The sequence below is a fragment of the Styela clava genome, chromosome 14, assembly GCF_964204865.1.
Source record: "Styela clava chromosome 14, kaStyClav1.hap1.2, whole genome shotgun sequence".
In the NCBI taxonomy this organism is placed as follows: Eukaryota; Metazoa; Chordata; class Ascidiacea; order Stolidobranchia; family Styelidae; genus Styela; species Styela clava.
The window spans coordinates 17522415-17544684 of NC_135263.1; the positions used below are offsets into that span (position 1 = coordinate 17522415).

Here is a 22270-nt window from a genome sequence, read left to right on the forward strand (position 1 = left end):
TTGAAGGCTATTTTAAGTATATCTCAGAATTTGTAGATGTTTGAGATTAGATTCATGGCGAAACCTTCTAAAAAACATTTAGGTTCGAGCCTTTGTGACGCCATCAACTAATCTCGACGCAGACGGTGGCAACGGTATAGGTGGGAGTATTTGTTTGATTTGAAACTCGTTTACCTAAGTTAAAAGTAACCGTACCCGTTAAGTATACCACTGTGAAGCTAGTAGCAAACCTTCTTCTAATTTTGCGCAGCGGTGCGTTAAATCTCGTTTTTGTGCTCATTGAAGCGCGATATTGCAGTTTTGTGCTTATTGAAGGGCGTTGGTGTAAATCATGGGCGAGTCCTAAATTCCACACTGAGAATAACACTTAGTTTACAGATACAGAAGAAATACATTGCGATAAGCAGTAAATTCAAATATATTTACGGCAACTTGCGAATGAGTGGAGATCATCCCGGCGGTTCGATCGACTTTGGCGTTTCATTTGTTAAATTACATTGGCGAAAAGTTTATATACTCGCCTGATAAAATGGGAACAGGAAAGATCCGTTGACAAAATGTTGGATTACGTATTCATATGTGTTATAAAAAAAATAAAACAAAAATAATGAAACTAGTCTTCCATGTCATCTGCATATGTTTAAGTATTTACTACTAATTAAAAGTTATGATTCTTTTACATGACATTTTGGGGTAATAGTTCTCATGACCGCAAACCTTTATACGGGGGTGTTAGATGGCACTCCAAGGAGAGAAATTATTAATTTCAACCGATCCAATGTTGAGGTCTAAATCATATGACCATCTAGACCAGTGGTTCTTAACCTTTTTTGCATATTTTACCCCTTCATCAAACAGGATTACAAAATTTACCCCTAAAACATCATTAATTAAAAGTTATCAAATAAAGTATAAAGGGCCCTAACTGTAGACGCGAAGCCTTTTTTTACTCTCTTTTTTAATCCATATTCGCTTCTGTATTGAAAAAAGGACCGGTTTTTACTTAATCATGCTAAGTGCTGTTTTAGTTGGACAGGTTTCATGATACTATTTGAAAAGATTTCCATGCACAGAAGATACGTATACGTAAACTCAAAATCTAAATATTCGTCCTGATCAGGGGCGCAGCCAAGATTTTAAAGAAAGGGGGGAGGGGATCGAAATCTAAAAATCTCATTCACTGTTGAAACAGTGGTCGCGATTACGCGCTCGTTAAAAGAACCGTCTTTCCTCCAATCCCTGAGAATTTCTGTGCTATTTTTAGTAGCATTTTGTTTCAACAACTTTTAGTGTGCTATTTTGGGGACAACATTTAATGGAATGGTTAAAATAACAAAGAACACCACTTAATTGAAGGTGTTGGTTTTCGGTTTCGTTTGAAATATAAGACTACTGTTAATAATACGATAACACTGATTTATCGCAACATAACGAGCCGTGGTTTATGTATGTTCATAATCATTTTTTACAATAACCAAATTTACCCCCAAGAACGAAGAAATTTACCCCCAGGGGTAAATTTACCCCAGGTTAAGAAGTGCTGATCTAGACTTAATTTACTAAACACTAAGATACCGTTGGAAAATCGTCTATGAAAACTTACGCGGTTCCCCATTTGCATGTGCTTATTTTCCTCAAGTGTTAATCCAACAATGAGATGGACAAATGAATGACTTAGAATGCTTCAAAGCCTAGTAAATTATTAAAAAATTTGATTGCCGTACACGAGTTATTACTTCGTATGAAATTGTGTATTGTATGACGTAACAATGGTTGAATTTCATTATTATATCTTGGTTATTTCAGAATTTTCACATGCATTTTGTGGTATATAGGCAGTAATCAGAGCGTAAAGGAGTTATTGTTATTTCAATATGTCTCGATTACGTGAATTCAAAAGTTGGTTTATTTTACGTCGTATGACGTATAATATCCAAGCAGCATGCCCTTCCGCTCAATAGTAGTCAAGTTTCAATATTTAATAGAAAAAAGGGCTAACTGAAGTATTTCTCGCAACTTGGACAAAGCTTTTCGAATTTTAGAATTTAGAGTATTCTCACAGCGAAAATGGATTCATTTGTTAAAATCACATATGTCAAAAAATGGTAAAGATTACCATTTACAAGTCCAAGCAGCCAAAAAGAGGGTAAAATTACCATTTTCAAATCCTAATACAAAGCCATTCCGCCCAAGAGGCACGAGATTCAACTATTCAATAATTAAGAGGGTTACCTTAAGTTTTTCATACAACTCGAAACAATCCCTGCAAAATTTTAGAAATTCGAGTATTGTCACAGACAAAATGCCCTTATGTCAAAATACTTATAGCGAAAAAATCTGATTTAGCCAAATTTGAAAGCCTAGCAGCACACTCTTCCGCCCAAGAGGCATCCGATTTGATTATTTATTATTAAAGATGTTTATCTGAAGTTTTTCACACAGTTCGAACCTAAGCCTTGTTTTTATTAGAATCTAGGGTATTATCGAAGCTAAAATGGCCTTATTTGGAAAAATTACTTATAGCGAAAAAAGCTGATTTAATCAAATTTCAAAGCCTAGCAGCACACCCTTCCGCCCAAGAAGCATCCGATTTGATTATTTATTATTAAAGGTGTTTATCTGAAGTTTTTCACACAGTTCGAACCTAAGCCTTGTTTTTATTAGAATCTAGGGTATTATCGAAGCGAAAATGGCCTTATTTGGAAAAATTACTTATAGCGAAAAAAGCTGATTTAGCCAAATTTCAAAGCCTAGCAGCACACCCTTCCGCCCAAGAGGCACCCGATTTGATTATTTATGATTAAAGATGTTTATCTGAAGTTTTTCACACAACTCGAAGCTAAGCCTTATTTTTATTAGAATCTAGGGTATTATCGAAGCGAAAATGGCCCATTTTTGAAAAATTACTTATAGCGGAAAAAGCTGATTCAATCAAATTTCAAAGCCTAGCAGCACACCCTTCCGCCCAAGAGGCATCCGATTTGATTATTTATTATTAAAGAAGTTTATCTGAAGTTTTTCACACAACTCGAATCTAAGCCTTGTTTTTATTAGAATCTAGGGTATTATCGAAGCGAAAATTGCCCATTTTGGAAAAATTACGTATAGCGAAAAAAGCTGATTCAATCAAATTTCAAACCCTAGCAGCACACTCTTCCGCCCAAGAGGCATCCGATTTGATTATTTATTATTAAAGATGTTTATCTGAAGTTTTTCACACAGTTCGAACCTAAGCCTTGTTTTTATTAGAATCTAGGGTATTATCGAAGCGAAAATGGCCTTATTTGGAAAAATTACTTATAGCCAAAAAAGCTGATTTAGCCAAATTTCAAAGCCTAGCAGCACACCCTTCCCCCCAAGAGGCATCCGATTTGATTATTTATTATTAAAGATGTTTATCTGAAGTTTTTCACACAACTCGAACCTAAGCCTTGTTTTTATTAGAATCTAGGGTATTATCGAAGCGAAAATGGCCCATTTTTGAAAAATTACGTATAGCGAAAAAGGCTGATTTAGCCAAATTTCAAAGCCTAGCAGCACACCCTTCCGCCCAAGAGGCATCCGATTTGATTATTTATTATTAAAGATGTTTATCTGAAGTTTTTCACACATCTTGAACCTAAGCCTTGTTTTTATTAGAATCTAGGGTATTATCGAAGCGAAAATGGCCTTATTTGGAAAAATTACTTATAGCGAAAAAAGCTGATTTAGCCAAATTTCAAAGCCTAGCAGCACACCCTTCCGCCCAAGAGGCATCCGATTTGATTATTTATTATTAAAGAGGTTTATCTGAAGTTTTTCACACAACTCGAACCTAAGCCTTGTTTTTATTAGAATCTAGGGTATTATCGAAGCGAAAATGGCCCATTTTTGAAAAATTACTTATAGCGAAAAAAGCTGATTCAATCAAATTTCAAAGCCTAGCAGCACACCCTTCCGCCCAAGAGGCATCCGATTTGATTATTTATTAATAAAGAGGTTTATCTGAAGTTTTTCACACAACTCGAACCTAAGCCTTGTTTTTATTAGAATCTAGGGTATTATCGAAGCGAAAATGGCCTTATTTGGAAAAATTACTTATAGCCAAAAAAGCTGATTTAGCCAAATTTCAAAGCCTAGCAGCACACCCTTCCCCCCAAGAGGCATCCGATTTGATTATTTATTATTAAAGATGTTTATCTGAAGTTTTTCACACAACTCGAACCTAAGCCTTGTTTTTATTAGAATCTAGGGTATTATCGAAGCGAAAATGGCCCATTTTTGAAAAATTACGTATAGCGAAAAAGGCTGATTTAGCCAAATTTCAAAGCCTAGCAGCACACCCTTCCGCCCAAGAGGCATCCGATTTGATTATTTATTATTAAAGATGTTTATCTGAAGTTTTTCACACATCTTGAACCTAAGCCTTGTTTTTATTAGAATCTAGGGTATTATCGAAGCGAAAATGGCCTTATTTGGAAAAATTACTTATAGCGAAAAAAGCTGATTTAGCCAAATTTCAAAGCCTAGCAGCACACCCTTCCGCCCAAGAGGCATCCGATTTGATTATTTATGATTAAAGATGTTTATCTGAAGTTTTTCACACAACTCGAAGCTAAGCCTTATTTTTATTAGAATCTAGGGTATTATCGAAGCGAAAATGGCCCATTTTTGAAAAATTACTTATAGCGGAAAAAGCTGATTCAATCAAATTTCAAAGCCTAGCAGCACACCCTTCCGCCCAAGAGGCATCCGATTTGATTATTTATTATTAAAGAAGTTTATCTGAAGTTTTTCACACAACTCGAATCTAAGCCTTGTTTTTATTAGAATCTAGGGTATTATCGAAGCGAAAATTGCCCATTTTGGAAAAATTACGTATAGCGAAAAAAGCTGATTCAATCAAATTTCAAACCCTAGCAGCACACTCTTCCGCCCAAGAGGCATCCGATTTGATTATTTATTATTAAAGATGTTTATCTGAAGTTTTTCACACAGTTCGAACCTAAGCCTTGTTTTTATTAGAATCTAGGGTATTATCGAAGCGAAAATGGCCTTATTTGGAAAAATTACTTATAGCCAAAAAAGCTGATTTAGCCAAATTTCAAAGCCTAGCAGCACACCCTTCCCCCCAAGAGGCATCCGATTTGATTATTTATTATTAAAGATGTTTATCTGAAGTTTTTCACACAACTCGAACCTAAGCCTTGTTTTTATTAGAATCTAGGGTATTATCGAAGCGAAAATGGCCCATTTTTGAAAAATTGCGTATAGCGAAAAAGACTGATTTAGCCAAATTTCAAAGCCTAGCAGCACACCCTTCCGCCCAAGAGGCATCCGATTTGATTATTTATTATTAAAGATGTTTATCTGAAGTTTTTCACACATCTTGAACCTAAGCCTTGTTTTTATTAGAATCTAGGGTATTATCGAAGCGAAAATGGCCTTATTTGGAAAAATTACTTATAGCGAAAAAAGCTGATTTAGCCAAATTTCAAAGCCTAGCAGCACACCCTTCCGCCCAAGAGGCATCCGATTTGATTATTTATTATTAAAGAGGTTTATCTGAAGTTTTTCACACAACTCGAACCTAAGCCTTGTTTTTATTAGAATCTAGGGTATTATCGAAGCGAAAATGGCCCATTTTTGAAAAATTACTTATAGCGAAAAAAGCTGATTCAATCAAATTTCAAAGCCTAGCAGCACACCCTTCCGCCCAAGAGGCATCCGATTTGATTATTTATTAATAAAGAGGTTTATCTGAAGTTTTTCACACAACTCGAACCTAAGCCTTGTTTTTATTAGAATCTAGGGTATTATCGAAGCGAAAATGGCCCATTTTTGAAAAATTACTTATAGCGAAAAAAGCTGATTCAATCAAATTTCAAAGCCTAGCAGCACACCCTTCCGCCCAAGAGGCATCCGATTTGATTATTTATTATTAAAGATGTTTATCTGAAGTTTTTCACACAGTTCGAACCTAAGCCTTGTTTTTATTAGAATCTAGGGTATTATCGAAGCGAAAATGGCCTTATTTGGAAAAATTACGTATAGCGAAAAAAGCTGATTTAGCCAAATTTCAAAGCCGAGCAGCACACCCTTCCGCCCAAGAGGCATCCGATTTGATTATTTATTATTAAAGATGTTTATCTGAAGTTTTTCACACAGTTCGAACCTAAGCCTTGTTTTTATTAGAATCTAGGGTATTATCGAAGCGAAAATGGCCTTATTTGGAAAAATTACTTATAGATAAAAAAGCTGATTTAGCCTAATTTCAAAGCCTAGCAGCACACCCTTCCGCCCAAGAGGCATCCGATTTGATTATTTATTATTAAAGATGTTTATCTGAAGTTTTTCACACAACTCGAACCTAAGCCTTGTTTTTATTAGAATCTAGGGTATTATCGAAGCGAAAATGGCCCATTTTTGAAAAATTACGTATAGCGAAAAAGGCTGATTTAGCCAAATTTCAAAGCCTAGCAGCACACCCTTCCGCCCAAGAGGCATCCGATTTGATTATTTATTATTAAAGATGTTTATCTGAAGTTTTTCACACATCTTGAACCTAAGCCTTGTTTTTATTAGAATCTAGGGTATTATCGAAGCGAAAATGGCCTTATTTGGAAAAATTACTTATAGCGAAAAAAGCTGATTTAGCCAAATTTCAAAGCCTAGCAGCACACCCTTCCGCCCAAGAGGCATCCGATTTGATTATTTATTATTAAAGAGGTTTATCTGAAGTTTTTCACACAACTCGAACCTAAGCCTTGTTTTTATTAGAATCTAGGGTATTATCGAAGCGAAAATGGCCCATTTTTGAAAAATTACTTATAGCGAAAAAAGCTGATTCAATCAAATTTCAAAGCCTAGCAGCACACCCTTCCGCCCAAGAGGCATCCGATTTGATTATTTATTAATAAAGAGGTTTATCTGAAGTTTTTCACACAACTCGAACCTAAGCCTTGTTTTTATTAGAATCTAGGGTATTATCGAAGCGAAAATGGCCCATTTTTGAAAAATTACTTATAGCGAAAAAAGCTGATTCAATCAAATTTCAAAGCCTAGCAGCACACCCTTCCGCCCAAGAGGCATCCGATTTGATTATTTAATATTAAAGATGTTTATCTGAAGTTTTTCACACAACTCGAACCTAAGCCTTGTTTTTATTAGAATCTAGGGTATTATCGAAGCGAAAATGGCCCATTTTGAAAAAATTACGTATAGCGAAAAAAGCTGATTCAATCAAATTTCAAAGCCTAGCAGCACACCCTTCCGCCCAAGAGGCATCCGATTTGATTATTTATTATTAAAGATGTTGATCTGAAGTTTTTCACACAGTTCGAACCTAAGCCTTGTTTTTATTAGAATCTAGGGTATTATTGAAGCGAAAATGGCCTTATTTGGAAAAATTACTTATAGCGAAAAAAGCTGATTTAACCAAATTTCAAAGCCTAGCAGCACACCCTTCCGCCCAAGAGGCATCCGATTTGATTGTTTATTATTAAAGAGGTTTATCTGAAGTTTTTCACACAACTCGAACCTAAGCCTTGTTTTTATTAGAATCTAGGGTATTATCGAAGCGAAAATGGCCCATTTTTGAAAAATTACGTATAGCGAAAAAAGCTGATTCAATTAAATTTCAAAGCCTAGCAGCACACCCTTCCGCCCAAGAGGCATCCGATTTGATTATTTATTATTAAAGATGTTTATCTGAAGTTTTTCACACAACTCGAACCTAAGCCTTGTTTTTATTAGAATCTAGGGTATTATCGAAGCGAAAATGGCCCATTTTAGAAAAATTACGTATAGCGAAAAAAGCTGATTTAGCCAAATTTCAAAGCCGAGCAGCACACCCTTCCGCCCAAGAGGCATCCGATTTGATTATTTATTATTAAAGATGTTTATCTGAAGTTTTTCACACAGTTCGAACCTAAGCCTTGTTTTTATTAGAATCTAGGGTATTATCGAAGCGAAAATGGCCTTATTTGGAAAAATTACTTATAGCCAAAAAAGCTGATTTAGCCTAATTTCAAAGCCTAGCAGCACACCCTTCCGCCCAAGAGGCATCCGATTTGATTATTTATTATTAAAGATGTTTATCTGAAGTTTTTCACACAACTCGAACCTAAGCCTTGTTTTTATTAGAATCTAGGGTATTATCGAAGCGAAAATGGCCCATTTTTGAAAAATTACGTATAGCGAAAAAGGCTGATTTAGCCAAATTTCAAAGCTTAGCAGCACACCCTTCCGCCCAAGAGGCATCCGATTTGATTATTTATTATTAAAGATGTTTATCTGAAGTTTTTCACACATCTTGAACCTAAGCCTTATTGTTTTTACAATCTAGGGTATTCTCGAAGCGAAAATGGCTTTTTTTGGAAAAATTACGTATAGCGAATCTCTCCCCCCCGATGTAATCAATTGCTGTGAATACCTTATTCGAAGTTTGTTAGTTTAAATTGTATTATAGAAATTAAATATGTATGATTCTGAACACATCAAAGCATTTGTTAAATATGCGATATTACGACACTGCAATATAAAACACAAGAAGTAACATTGTCTTGAAAAGTATCCTTCAGACTTCATGTTGCAAAATTCAACTGTTACCCCAGTTTGGGAGGTTTAGGGGGTGCTGTCACTTACCCAAGGTGAGCCCCCGGGCTAGTGGAGGGATGGAGATGCCTTAAAACTCCATTCTTTACTGAAACCTCTAGTAACAGTAAAGCCACGACCCATTCCTGACGTTGACTCGATTTCTAAAAATAATAATCTTGTGATAAGTTGACTAATTCAAGTACAATTTATTATTTATATATTTCTATTAATTAATGGGCTATCAAAATTCACACCTCATTCATTGAGATTTTGGTGAAAAACTGACTGTGTCTAATACGGTTCACATTTACCTCTAATTTGCAATGCAAGGATTACAACGATAATATGTAAGACATAAGAATAAAACATATAATACAAATTAAGTTTTCAAGTCCCAAATTTTTTCCAAAATTAATAAACTTAGTTAAACATACAACTTACATCAGTGAAACAGGACTTCAAGCATAATGTGATGACAAGTAATGCTTCTGCATATTGGCGAAATAACAAGCTTCATGAAAAATATCCTTCCTTAAAAAAACATAGCATTTTTATTTTGTACTAACATAAATCTATCATAATAGTGAGGGTTGGTGCCTTCAAACTTCACTCATTATGTAGTCTCAACATTTTAAATACGATTATGAGAGTGGTGAATTCTAAGTTTTAAAATCTTTGACAAGTAATCACAGAGGTGTAATCTATTGAAACTTTTCAGCCTATCTACCTCAAAGAATAAATGTACCACCAATTCTATGATGGGAAGAAGCAAACATTTCGAAAGTATAGATTTGGATAGTTATTCTCAAGCTATAGCAGTGAGTTGTTCGGGGAAGAGTACATTTTGGCTGTTGAATAGAAATTCACTGAAGTTTATGAAATTATTTAAATGGATCATAAGTTGAATACGCAAAATCTCAACATTGTTATTGAATTTTGGGGTAAAAGCATACGATCTGGGGCACAGCCAGGATTTTTCAACGGGGGTTACAGTTAAATTAAATAAAAAATATTTAATTAGGAATAGTTATTAACCCTCTACTAGACACACTAATTGTTACGTTCAAGACTTTTCTACAAATTTTTGCTCAATTTTCGTTGAAGTGAAAATCTCCGTTAGTTTGGCGTTTAAAATCGGCGAATCAGTTGGAATATTTTGAGAATGAAAGGTAGTGCAATGTAAGCCCTAGGGTTAATCTCCAGGGTCTGGAAGAGTTAATAAACTAAAAAGTATACATTGTTCACAGCGAAATTCCACAGTTACGTGTAGCCCGCCTCTCTTTGCCTGGCGGTGTTTGGTGAATATTTTGCAAGTCCTATTTCAAACATGGACCATTAATCCGTAGTCCGCGGATACCCGCATTTAGAAATAAAACCTTAAAAATCGCGAAAAATAAATTTTGGAGAGAACTATAACTCGCAGATGTCAGTAGCGTCATAAGTGTTTATATGTACAAAAACACGTTCGCATGTATCGTCGATCAAATTCATGAAATGTGAAACTAATACTTGGAATTTAATGTTAATGAAGTTGATTTTTTATTGCCATTCATTGATTATTTACATGCGCCATGATGAGTGGCGGGCACAATCGTATTTTTTATATTGAGTTATTCGAATATTTTTAACAAACACCGAATAATGAATATTGTCATTTTAAACAACACTAATTGGGATATAGGCCGCCGAAACGATGCTGTGACAATAATTTTTTTTTCTTTTTCGGATTTTACTAGATGGCTGAAAACTCCATAACAATGCTGCTTTTTTATTTCATAATTTTGTCATAATCGAAGGCTGCAGTAAATGTTGTCACCACGATCGTTTCGGAGGCTGACATTCCAATTAATGTTGTTAAACTATATCAAAGCACTTTATTATTCACTAGCAAACATTAATGATCGTAGTTTGGTTTTTATATTTCGGACAGAATTCTGAGTTCACATCGGCGAAGATGTTAAAGACAACTATTGAGGAGTGCATTTACAACACAAATTAATTTTATTGTGATTTTTATATTCTGTGTAAGATTTGCAACACAATTTGTAAATAACGGTCCCAATTTTAGACCAACAATATTATTATTACTGACCCCGGGATGCGATATTTGTGAAGCGTATTGTTCACATTTCTATGCTTTTAATTTTAGATCGTGTCCGTGTTACTTTCGTATTAAATAATAATCAATAAACGCAAATTGGTAATCTTTAGAATACTCAATGTTCAGTATTCACGTAACTCAGATTTGGGTTTGGGTTAAAACACTGATACTAAACACGTGAATAAATAGGCAATAATGACATTTCTACATGGTCAAAATAATATTTCTCCCCAATACCTCAAGAAATTTCCACAAAATACTATGTTCACTTGTCTTACTTATCTGTTTCGACGTTTCTAAATTTACAAAAACGGTGATGATGCGCTTTTTGCGAAAACGTTTCTACCTGTTAGTGATAGCCGTCGGTTAATTTTTACCCGTAACTCGTTGTAAATTAATGTTAATAAATCCTATGTTACTTTCCAATGCGCTGTAATAAAAGTGATTGAGTCGGGTAGAGAAAGTCCCATAAACGCGGCTAAATTCGTTTCATGGAGAGAAAGGAAAATACGCCTTCCGGAATTGCAATCAACAATTACACATTCTTATTTATCATTACCAGCGCCGAATAAAAAAAATAACATATCGTAGAGACGAAAAAGTCTGGCGATGATAATTGCGTTACACTGATGCACAGAATAATATCGAAATTTCGAAGCATCGAAATTTTTTCTCGAACGGGGGTGTTACGACCCATGATAGCCCCCCCCCCCCCCTTCCCCTCCCTGGCTGCGCCCCTGCATTTGATACATAATTGTCAAATATTTTGAAAATTGGTGATAACATATTCCAAGTTTGTGCATTAGTTTTCTTAGTTTACCATAAGAAAAGCTGCAGTAAGCCCTTAATTTACATTTCAGACAAATATAACAATCACTCACAATTGCCATACAAACTTCCCTAATTCTTTTTAAAGTATGCTATTGATATGCCTGACTTGAATTTAGAGATGTACCGATACCACTTTTGTCTCCGATACCGATCCGATACCAACTAAAACGCCGATACCGATACACCGATATTACAAAAAGGCCGATATTGCCGATACCGATACTATGTAATATTTACCTGAATTAATTGTGATGTGTGGGGTAGACGCTTAAACAATGGTCTTTGAGTCGTATTCATAATACACATTATTTCAGATTGAAAAAGAGATATATCACATAATAAGAAATGGATGTTTAAAAAAAAGCAATTTACAAATATTTTATTTTGTGTTCAATCGTAATCGTGGCGGCAATAAATAACAGCCAACATAAGAGGATATCAATCTGCGACGACTATAGAAGTGCCTATGATACGCCGATGATGTTTTTTATTTTATTATTTGATAATATTTTACAATTACTATCGCATATTCTGAAACAGTCTAGGCGGCCACGTCAATAAATCTATAAAGAAATTGTGTAGTTAGACAAAATTAAAATTGATGAAATCACAATATTTAATACTTGCGCAGGGGGATAATTGTGTCGGAATTTGGTTTAACGTCGTTCATTGTCGATAAATGACACTCGCGTTTGACCATAAAATATCAGAATTTATAGCCGTGCCAAAAAGTGCATGTACTGTAAAAAGAACCCCGATTCCACTGTATGATTTATAGCGCCTAGTTGATCTTTTTTCTGTGCCGTTTTGATATATTTTTTCATAATTAATATGTAATATTAAAAATGTCAATATAAAAATTTGGCAGCGAATATAGTCAAATTAGTTGAGCTAGTTCGGCCAGTAAATCGTTAAAAAAGGTGATATCTATTCCCGTTAGTACTCGCGGGGTGGGGACATGCAAGGCTTATAGTTCACGATCTCTCCAGGCAAAAAATAAATTAAAAAGTAATATTATAACTCATTTTTAAAACATTCTGGATCATATCAAAAAGGTAAATATGTCGGAAATATCGGTATTAATTTAGCCGATACCGATACAAATGGCCGATGTTGCCGATACCGATACATCTCTAGACCTGATGTGTAATTAAACCGCTCTTATGGCGTAATAATTCTGACACATCTGGACTGACAGCTAAATAAAGTTGATAGAGTGCATTCTCACAAAACAAGAACATGGTGCAGATAAAATTCACTTAAGGTTTGCATTGAAATGATCTTTTCTATATAATGTGGCAGTTCACCTGCAGGATACTGTATAATTTACGTGATATTTCTGTTTTTTAGTGATTTGATGCGCAGTTTTGATGAATCAGGGCCAGTCTTAAAAGTATTCGCATCACAGAATATCTAATTGCTACCTATTTGCAAGCATCCGATTATAAATCAATTGTGTAACTTAATGTAGCTATTTGATACATAATATGACAGTTATTTGATCTTCTATATTAAGTTGCAATGTGTCAAGGTTTTTGCACAGTGTATCAAACCCTTATTCACAAATTCCCAAGCTGACGATTTGAGAAAGTTCACAGAAAGGCTAGTTATCACAACGTGAATACTCTGAGTGGGCACGATTAGATCACATTTTGAGGGATTATTGGTGGGATGTTTAATGTAAATGCTTATCAATTACCAATTTTAACCATAAAAAGTCCAGTCATTGAAAAGGAACGGGTTGGCCATTCTCTTACTCATTACCGGATTAGAACTAGCAACAGCCCGAAACAGTGAAAAATATAGTTGATACCTGATTTAGCTTATTATCTGCTACCCCACTCAGGATATACATATATAAATTCTTAGTCCTATTACTTTAACATGAACAGATTGAAGAAATGACATAGTCAAAGATAAAGTGAAGAATAACAGAGAATAGATGAACGAAAGTTAAGTTTTATGATTGAATTTATAGGAATCAAAAAAGCACTGTACAAAACGATAAGTAATATGTAAGTGAAGTGAGTGCAAATTATACGAATTACTGTCTATTTTTTAACCAGTGTATGTTTAAGCACCGGTGGAAATACCCATCTCACTGAGCTTGGCTCATTTTGATAAATCCTGGGGGTGTGCATTAAAACTGTCTTCAGGTTCGCATCCTTTGATTGACCCATTTGAAAATCGCTGGATTTCGGGACATTCAACATAATTGTTTACTTAACCCGCAAATACTTCTATGCATCTGGAACTTTGAAATCTATTACCTAAACCCATACCCTATAACTATTGTTAGACTATGGAACCGAAACAGTGTACAGTACAGTAAACAGAGAAGGTAAGTCTAGGTTTGTCTATTTGCCCCCTAGTGGTTAGTCATATCCAACCCAAACTAGTAACTTGATGGGAAATGTGGAACCCTTATTATATTAGCCTATTATTACTGAAGACAACAATGAGAAATCTACATTCCGAACTGTTAATGAATAGACAACATTAAATGAAGGCATATTGAAGGACAGAGAAATTGTGCATAAGGTCAATAAAAAAGAGGATATATATAACATAAATGATAAATTCAATTCCATATTTCATTCAAGTTCAAAAAAACTATCAAACGTGTAACAAACATTCAGGTTTTTACTTGTTGTCAAATATTCATCATTGTTTTTTATGTTACGGTAATAAATGAGTGCTTCGTGAACAAGCACTTGCTTTATATAATTATGTATGTGTTGTTCACCAGATTCCAGAAGCAGCAAAATATCAGATTTAGGTTCAAAACAGTCAGATTTATACACTAATGATTTGGGAGGAGAGGGCTGTGTTCTCTTTGCACTTGGCCATGTGGTAATTTTCATTTCACAAAACTTTGATTGCAAATATTTATCAAAATTTATTAAAAATGTTGCCTCATTAACATCCATCTTAATTTGATAATTAATTGAAGCTAATTGTCTATTAAAACACTTCAAAAATAGAGAATGCCGAAACCCAGAGTGGAGGCGTTTTGATTCTGCGAATGAGCGATTCATCATTTCCTTTAAACTTGCACATATTGACTCTAATGTAGAATTTTCAATAGAATTCCAAAATTTATCTTTAATTTCATAATCAAGACTGATTTTTTTTCTTTTACTGCGAACTTTTGGTAAATTTGCCACAAAAGGTGTTACTAACTTACGTTTTCGTTTGACAATTTTCATGTGAACAGGTTCATGGGAATTTGCTTTCTCCTTGGCACTACTATATGAAACCTTGGCATACAATAAAAGAACACAGTTTTCACTAATTAATTTACTGCACTTATCACGAGAAATTACCTCTATCCTTTCATCATCAAATAAAATAGCAGAAGAATTGGGTATAAATGTGTAGGTCACAAAATGGCCACTTTGGAATCTGGGACCCAAATGAACAACACAACTGGTTAATTCATATTTATAAGTGATATCCAATGATTTATCGTATAGGGTAATATGTTCATCTAAAACAATAGGTAGAATTGATTTATTTGACTCTGTATTTCTAATGACATTAAAAATCAGCAGCTGTGGAGTAAATACAATTTCGCTCTGATACTGTATTGTGCCACAGCAGGTTCTGCATTCATGGTTTTGGGGTTTTATTTGGTTATTTAGGATGTCTTGCAAAGAAATATTATTTCCCTGCTGAACTGAAATCTGGAAAAAAAAATTGTCATTGTTTAATTGCCCGGAATGGTCACAAATGTTACACTTAGATGCTGTAGAATAAACACAACTTGTTGTTATTCCAAATTCTTCTAATATACCTCGCTGTACAAGTAATATTGCAAACTCTGCTGCATCTTGATGCTCGCCTAATATCAATTTAAATTCCGCACACACAATATTCAACACCAAATACAAAAAGTCTTTTTCCAAGTTTTTATAATCAGTCAAAATTTCCAAAATGTCACAGATATGTTTAGTAAACCCGTTTCTGCTAGAATTTCCTTCAACGTCTAAATTTAGTTTATGTACAATTGATGAGAATGCCTGCAATACGGAGTTGAACCAACAGTTGTTCCAATTATTAGCCATTTTGCTGTATTCATTTTGGTTCGAAATATCAAAGGATGGAAGTATTATGTTGCATTTCTCACAGTCAACGGAAATAAGCAATCGGTATGTTAGCCAATGCCTATAGTGATAAATTACTGTAGGATCAAAATTGGGCGGAATTTGAAAAGAGCACAATATATCAGAAGCAATACATACACATACTCCACAGCTACTGCTATCTTTTTGGAGAATTAGACATTTTTTGTTGCATTCGAGTTTTGCTTTGTTACAAATATTTTGTTCTAAAAATGGTATGAAGAGATTACGTATAATTTTTTCCAAGCCTTTGTTTATGACACCCAAGGAATCAATGATAGTGAGACGATTAAGTTTTAATTCCAAACTCATGAGAACAAAATGATTACCCCAGCGCATAGGAAAAAGTATAAGCTCAATTGAATCAATATTTTCAATAAAATTCATTGCGTTTCTATAGTCTTTAAATTGTGTACCATTTATGATCTGCCTTACAAAAATAGTGTCCGTGCATCCAATCAAAGTACTTCCAAACAAATTGTTGTGGTAAGACACAGTGCTAGAAATATATGCACTAACAACATTCTCAGTTAACTGTCCCGGCTCATAATTTAAATGCCTTGCCTTGTTTTTCAAATTTGATATTATAATTTCATTATCAGGTGGGCAAGTCGAACATATATCGGTCCAAGAAAGTGGTCCAAATTTAGTGCCAAAAGCTAGCTCGGACATGTCTTCCAATTTCATTATGTTTTTCCACACATTTTCAGAGAATGTTATAATGTTTTGCATATTTGAACTCATTAAATTCCAAACATAATCATCAGATGCAAGCCTATGAATAGTTTTGTGACCTTGATTTGAAACAGTCATACCACCAACATCACAGGACACTACTTTAGTAAAGTTTACAAAATTATACGGTAGACTTGAAAAAGTATCAATTTTAATTCCTTCTTCAGTTTGTGGCTTACATTTCAATTCATTTGACGTGCGTTTTTTTGAGGAACTATAGCGTTTGAAAATTTTTGCCAGAAGATTGTCATTATAGGCTCCCTTTCCACGACATTTACCACGCTTTTTATATTTTGATTCAACCATTGGACTTGTAGTTTTTGAAATGTGTTTTCGTTTTCTTTGATTAAAACCCTTATGTTTCACCAAATCATCAAACTGTTTTTCGATAATTTTTAACTGATCAACGTATCTATCAACAAAATCATCAAGACCAGAAGCTCTAGTATAATTAAAAAATGTTTTTTTCATATAACCGAAATGTTGTTCAATAGGGCCCTGTGTCCGATTGTCCAAAGTAATGTTTTGCACAGGGCGCTCCTTCAGTTCTGTGTAAAATTTAGCAAATTTACTAAAATATGCATTTTGATTACCATTGGAAGATTTTTTTATATGACGTGAAAGGTCACCAATCATTAGAGCGGAAGTAGATGAAACTCGGCTCAACACAAATTTAATGACAACTTGGCAAAAATTTTCATTGTAAAGGGGATTAATTTCATGGATATCATCACATTTTTTATGACTCAGATATGTTGATGAAGAATGAAAATCATTGAGCATATCAGAATATCTGACATAAAATGGTGATCGTTCCTCTTGTTTTATATCAACATCTTTTGTCGCAATAAAAAATTCATCACAAGAGTCAGCAGCCACATTGTCTAAGATTTCATCAACTTCAATATTGTATTCTCCCCCAACAAGAAAGTTTGAAAGCGCATTTTTAACGCAATCAGTATTTTTGTAGCAATTGGTCATAATAAAAAAATTTTCAACTAATTTATCGAGCTCACCCAGTGTTTGACAATTAAAAAATTTTGACATCCAGGCCATGGCAATTGTGGGGTGAACAGGAAAGTGTTTTGAGCACATAATTTTAGCAGCATGCATGGCATGACTATAACAATTCTGAACAACAGGAAGGTCAAAATCTTGTTTATTCGGGATGCCAGACACAATGCGGAAGCATCTATTGTAATAATCTACTCTTGTCTCTCCGCAATATGACCTCAAAACTGCATTCCACATTGCCATAGATCCGTCTATCATTATTTGGCGGGGCTTTTTACAATGGCCTAATTCAGAGGCTTGGAGAGCTTGTACTTGATCTAGGAAAGAACTAATATCTATAGCTCGATGCCTCGATGTCACATACGAAGCCACAGGCAAGGAAATATTGCCACGGTACGGATTTCTAACAAGTAGAGTGTAAATTTGGAAATCTCTGCTTTGAGTATCGCGCTTGATGATGCTGCCTGTAGCATCAAAATAAACAATGTCCTCTTGTGATCTCATGGAATAGTATTTTAATTGAGTTCTACTCACAATTGTTACACTGGGTGGCTCAGTTCCAATAAATCTAATATACTTGTCATGTCCCTCCCTTTCCATCATTTTTTTTAAATTTATGGATGTGTATTTAGTTTCCCTGAAATCCCTTTTCTCACTTTTTATTTTTCTCAAAACGTCAGCCGAAGGGGCATTTGTGTGGGAACCGTAATCTCTTTCTGCTTGCGAAAGTTTGTTGTAAGATTCATTAAATTGCACAGATGGGGGGATGAAACGCATTTTCTCTCTCAAAGTTTTTCTGGCTTCGCCACGGATATACAGACTGCGCTTGCAACCAATAAGGTGTTTTCGTTGACCAATTAGTTCAATATGAGCCTCAAAACATTGCAAAGTTTTATAGAAATTTACCAAAAAATTAACATCACAACCACAGCAAGTGCGATGAGCACACTGAAATTTTATATACCCCAAATGTGATGAAATAACCTCTGCAGATTCAGAACTAAATTCAGTTTTGTATAAATAATGATAGCGGGTGGAAGGTATGCAACTCTTATAAATTTTCTGTAAACCGTCAAGAATATGATCTCTTATTTGGCGACATCCCCTGGGACTAAAACGATGTTCTGTCCGATCAGCCACAACTTGATTCCAAATTTCCGAAGATATTTCAAATACACTGTGCAAATTGACCTCTGTACATGTGCTAAAAAGTCCTATTTGATTTTCACTGTTCGAGGCATATTTATTATGTTTTTCCTGATTTTTCAATGACATGTCTAGAGCTTCAGTTACGTTATTAATATCTTCACATTCATTCAAATGAAAGTTTTGGGGCAAACAACCTGATTCTTGGTTGTTGGTTGCACTATTTATTGTTTTATCGCTACTGGATGTTTTACAAGGTGTTGTCTGGGTGTGCGTGGTTTCAACTTTTTGGTCATTTTTTTCACAATTTGCAAATTCATTTTCATGTTCAGTGTGCCCTTCCTTTCCTTCGGTAATATAACCCTTGGACCCCTTATCGTGAAAAGCCACCTTAGTTTTGGCACAAACAAGTAATACACTTTTCCAATCTTTTTCACTAACATATTTTAAATGGTCTTTTTGAATTACGCATTTGGGGTGATACCAATTTTTACATTTTTCACATTCAACCATCATGTCATACCCAGTCCATTCACTCTTACATTCACAAAACTTTTGACCCTCATAGTCCGAAACATTAAATGACTCTGTCTTATCATGAATGGGACTATTACTAAGTAGCGCAGGTGTAGACTGTTTATTATCTTTTGATTCAAAATCAATATTTCCGCTGGGACGCTGTACATTTTCTACCATTCGACGAATATTATATTCAGTTAGAGATTTATGCAAAGACTTTAGTTTTTGTATCGCTATTTCACGTTTCACATTGTATTCCAAATCGGTTATGTCAGACTCCTTTCCAGAAAGACGTAGTACCGCAGCATGAATAAGAGAGTCATTTTTTTTCAAAAAATTTGACAATTTCAATTTTCTATCACTTAACTTGCATTTACCCCAAAATGAACTTGAGATTAAAAAATCGGTCTGATGTTTTAGTTTTATACTGGCCGAATTATAAATGCCATGATTGACAAGATATTGTGCAAACGCATTGGATATTTTTGATACAAATTTTGCATTTCCTGAATTCTGTTTGACCTTTTGGTTTTCACTGCTATAACTTGAAGAATTTGAAAAATACTTAGCTTTATTTGTTGAATCTTTATTTGCGTTGTTACTCTTGCCTCCTGATGCTTTTTCTGTTAAAATAATAAAAAATAATGTACCACAAATAAGATAAACAGACATTCTTACCATGTGTAAATATAAAACAACAGAATAGTAAGATGAAATTTCACTTTTGCTTTGCTTATACTGTCATGATTGAACAATGAGGCATTGGCGAGTTAAAATCCTGACAACTGTCAAATCACTGTAAAACTAAACAAGATACTCTACATATGCCTATTGTGGGGTATATACAACACTTACATAATTCAGATTCAGCAACAATACGTAATTCATATTAAAATCTTACCCGCGGCCATCAGTTTCTTCGTCCCCCCACAAACATTTTGTTTCCGAGATATAATATCTGTTAACAAAAATATACGATTCACAAGCAGAAATTACCGTATAGTATAGATAGGACATGGCGCGGCGGCGTGGCTCATCATGTTAAGCTTTAAGAATACGCTCGACATCGCACCTCTGGTTACTAAGCGTGTGTTTATCCCATGCGGGGTTGGGTGAGTGCGAGATGAGGAATCCTCGCTGCCGTAGGGTGATTCACGACGGCTTCATGCACCATCAATTCCATGCTTCCGAAAACATGTAACTAACTAAGGAAGATTTATTTCTGATGTATCGCTACTAGATTAATGAGGTAATGATGAAAATCATATTACACATGGGATTAATTTAAACACAATATAGATTTAAAATTATAAAAAGACTCATGAACTAGGTGTAAATTATAAATCATTCGTAGTTAATTACTCATTTATGAGAACTATCCTTGGATTGGTCTCCTCTTACTTTCAATATAACTAAATAACAAAGTAAGTATTACTCATTGAATCAATAATGTGAACATTTTCTACAACAAGCCATTTTAGCAATCTTCAGGTGTATCGGGACTTCTTTTACTGTTTGTTTGGATATATATTGGAAGCTTCGTTCAGGAATAACAACGTTATAGAGTCATAGTGCCAATTCATAAAATTCAATGCTTCAATAATATTTCCAATATTCCGAAAAAGATGACTAATTTTTGGAAACCACATTAATATTTAGAAAAAATAAGTAAATAAATCAACACTCCTATTTCACACTCCATTTATTGCCTGCCTCAATAAGTAACAGATAGGATACATACCACGTTTTCGTATTGGTCCATGTTTTCCGCAGTGTGTACCTGGTTGCTTGTCAAGTTGAGACGATATCACTGATGAAAATGATTTACGGATGCTAGAGATCGCTTTTACAGGCAGTGACGGCAGACGTCTTTTCAGTGTTGGGAATTCTATGTGAAATTATCAATTAAATAGGTAACTGTAATGCTTTAAACTACACTAAATTATAATCAAAATGCAAAACGAGAATATCGGTCGGAGACGGAAGACTTATCGATCGAGCGTAAAAAAAATAATAACTCGCTAATTATACGACATAATTAACCTAAAATCAATACGCTTCGAGATATGATGCATGCACATGCAAAATTTGAAGCAGATTCAACCTCGCGTTCGTGCGATATCGCGTTCATCTAACAGACAGACTTACATACATACATACATACATACATACATACATACATACATACATACATACATACAAACATACATACATACATACATACATACATACATACATACATACATACATACATACATACATACATACATACATACATACATACATACATACATACATACATACATACATACATACATACATACATACATACATACATACATACATACATACATACATACATACATACATACATACATACAGACAGACAGACAGACAAATACCTATCAACATACTTACCGATCTTAAAATCGATAAGCGGGGGCGTGGCCAGAAATTTGCAAAGGGGGGGGGGTCTGAAATTTTTATTTGCCAAGTTAGATCGAAACAGCTAGTGTGTCCGATCGAACGCTTGAATATGCGTGTTTTTATTAGTCTTGAGGGTCTAAAAAGCATTTTGGGCTACGAAAAATTGCTATCTACGATATAGAATAAACGATATATTTTTTTACATTTGAAAACCACCCCCTGGCTACGCCACTGTCGATAAGTAATAAAGACAGCTAATAATTTACAAAAGCTAAAACCAACCCTTGGTATCATTAATCTTCAGCATATTTGGAGCATAGTTAGTATGTTCCACTTCGTCCTGGTGTTTAGGAAATGGCACGGTGACGGATGCAAACGTGGCAGGCAGGTTTTCGTGATAGGTGGCAATTTCTGAAAATAAATCTTAGTGTTCTGATGATAAATTAAAATACATTATACTAGCATTGTTTTGTGCCAGTCTGTATACCCGATAGACGCTAAGAGCCAAATGTGAATAAAATTACAAATGATGGTCAAAACTAACTACTAACTAACTATCGATATTCAAATCGAAAGCAATAAAATATACTCCTGTGCTCAGCAACAGGAGTAAATGACAATTTCACCTGCTTATTATTTTCTAAAAAAACAGGTTGCTACTATTGATATATATACGAGAATATCGGTCGGATATCGAAGACTTATCTATCGAAGATCGCTAATTAATTAATAACTCGCTAATTATACGACATAATTAAGCCAAAATCAATAGGTACGAGATATGATGGATGCACAT

General features: G+C 34.5%; 1 protein-coding gene across 1 annotated transcript in view; it reads left to right on the forward strand.

Moving 5' to 3' along the window:
* Nucleotides 1–122: 122 nt before the first annotated feature.
* Nucleotides 123–22270, forward strand: part of LOC120340609 (uncharacterized) — a 43202-nt gene continuing 21054 nt past the window's right edge. The window contains exon 1 of the mRNA XM_039408914.2: nucleotides 123–140. The gene's annotated coding sequence lies outside the window, so the exon portion shown is untranslated. The remainder of the gene's footprint in view (nucleotides 141–22270) is intronic.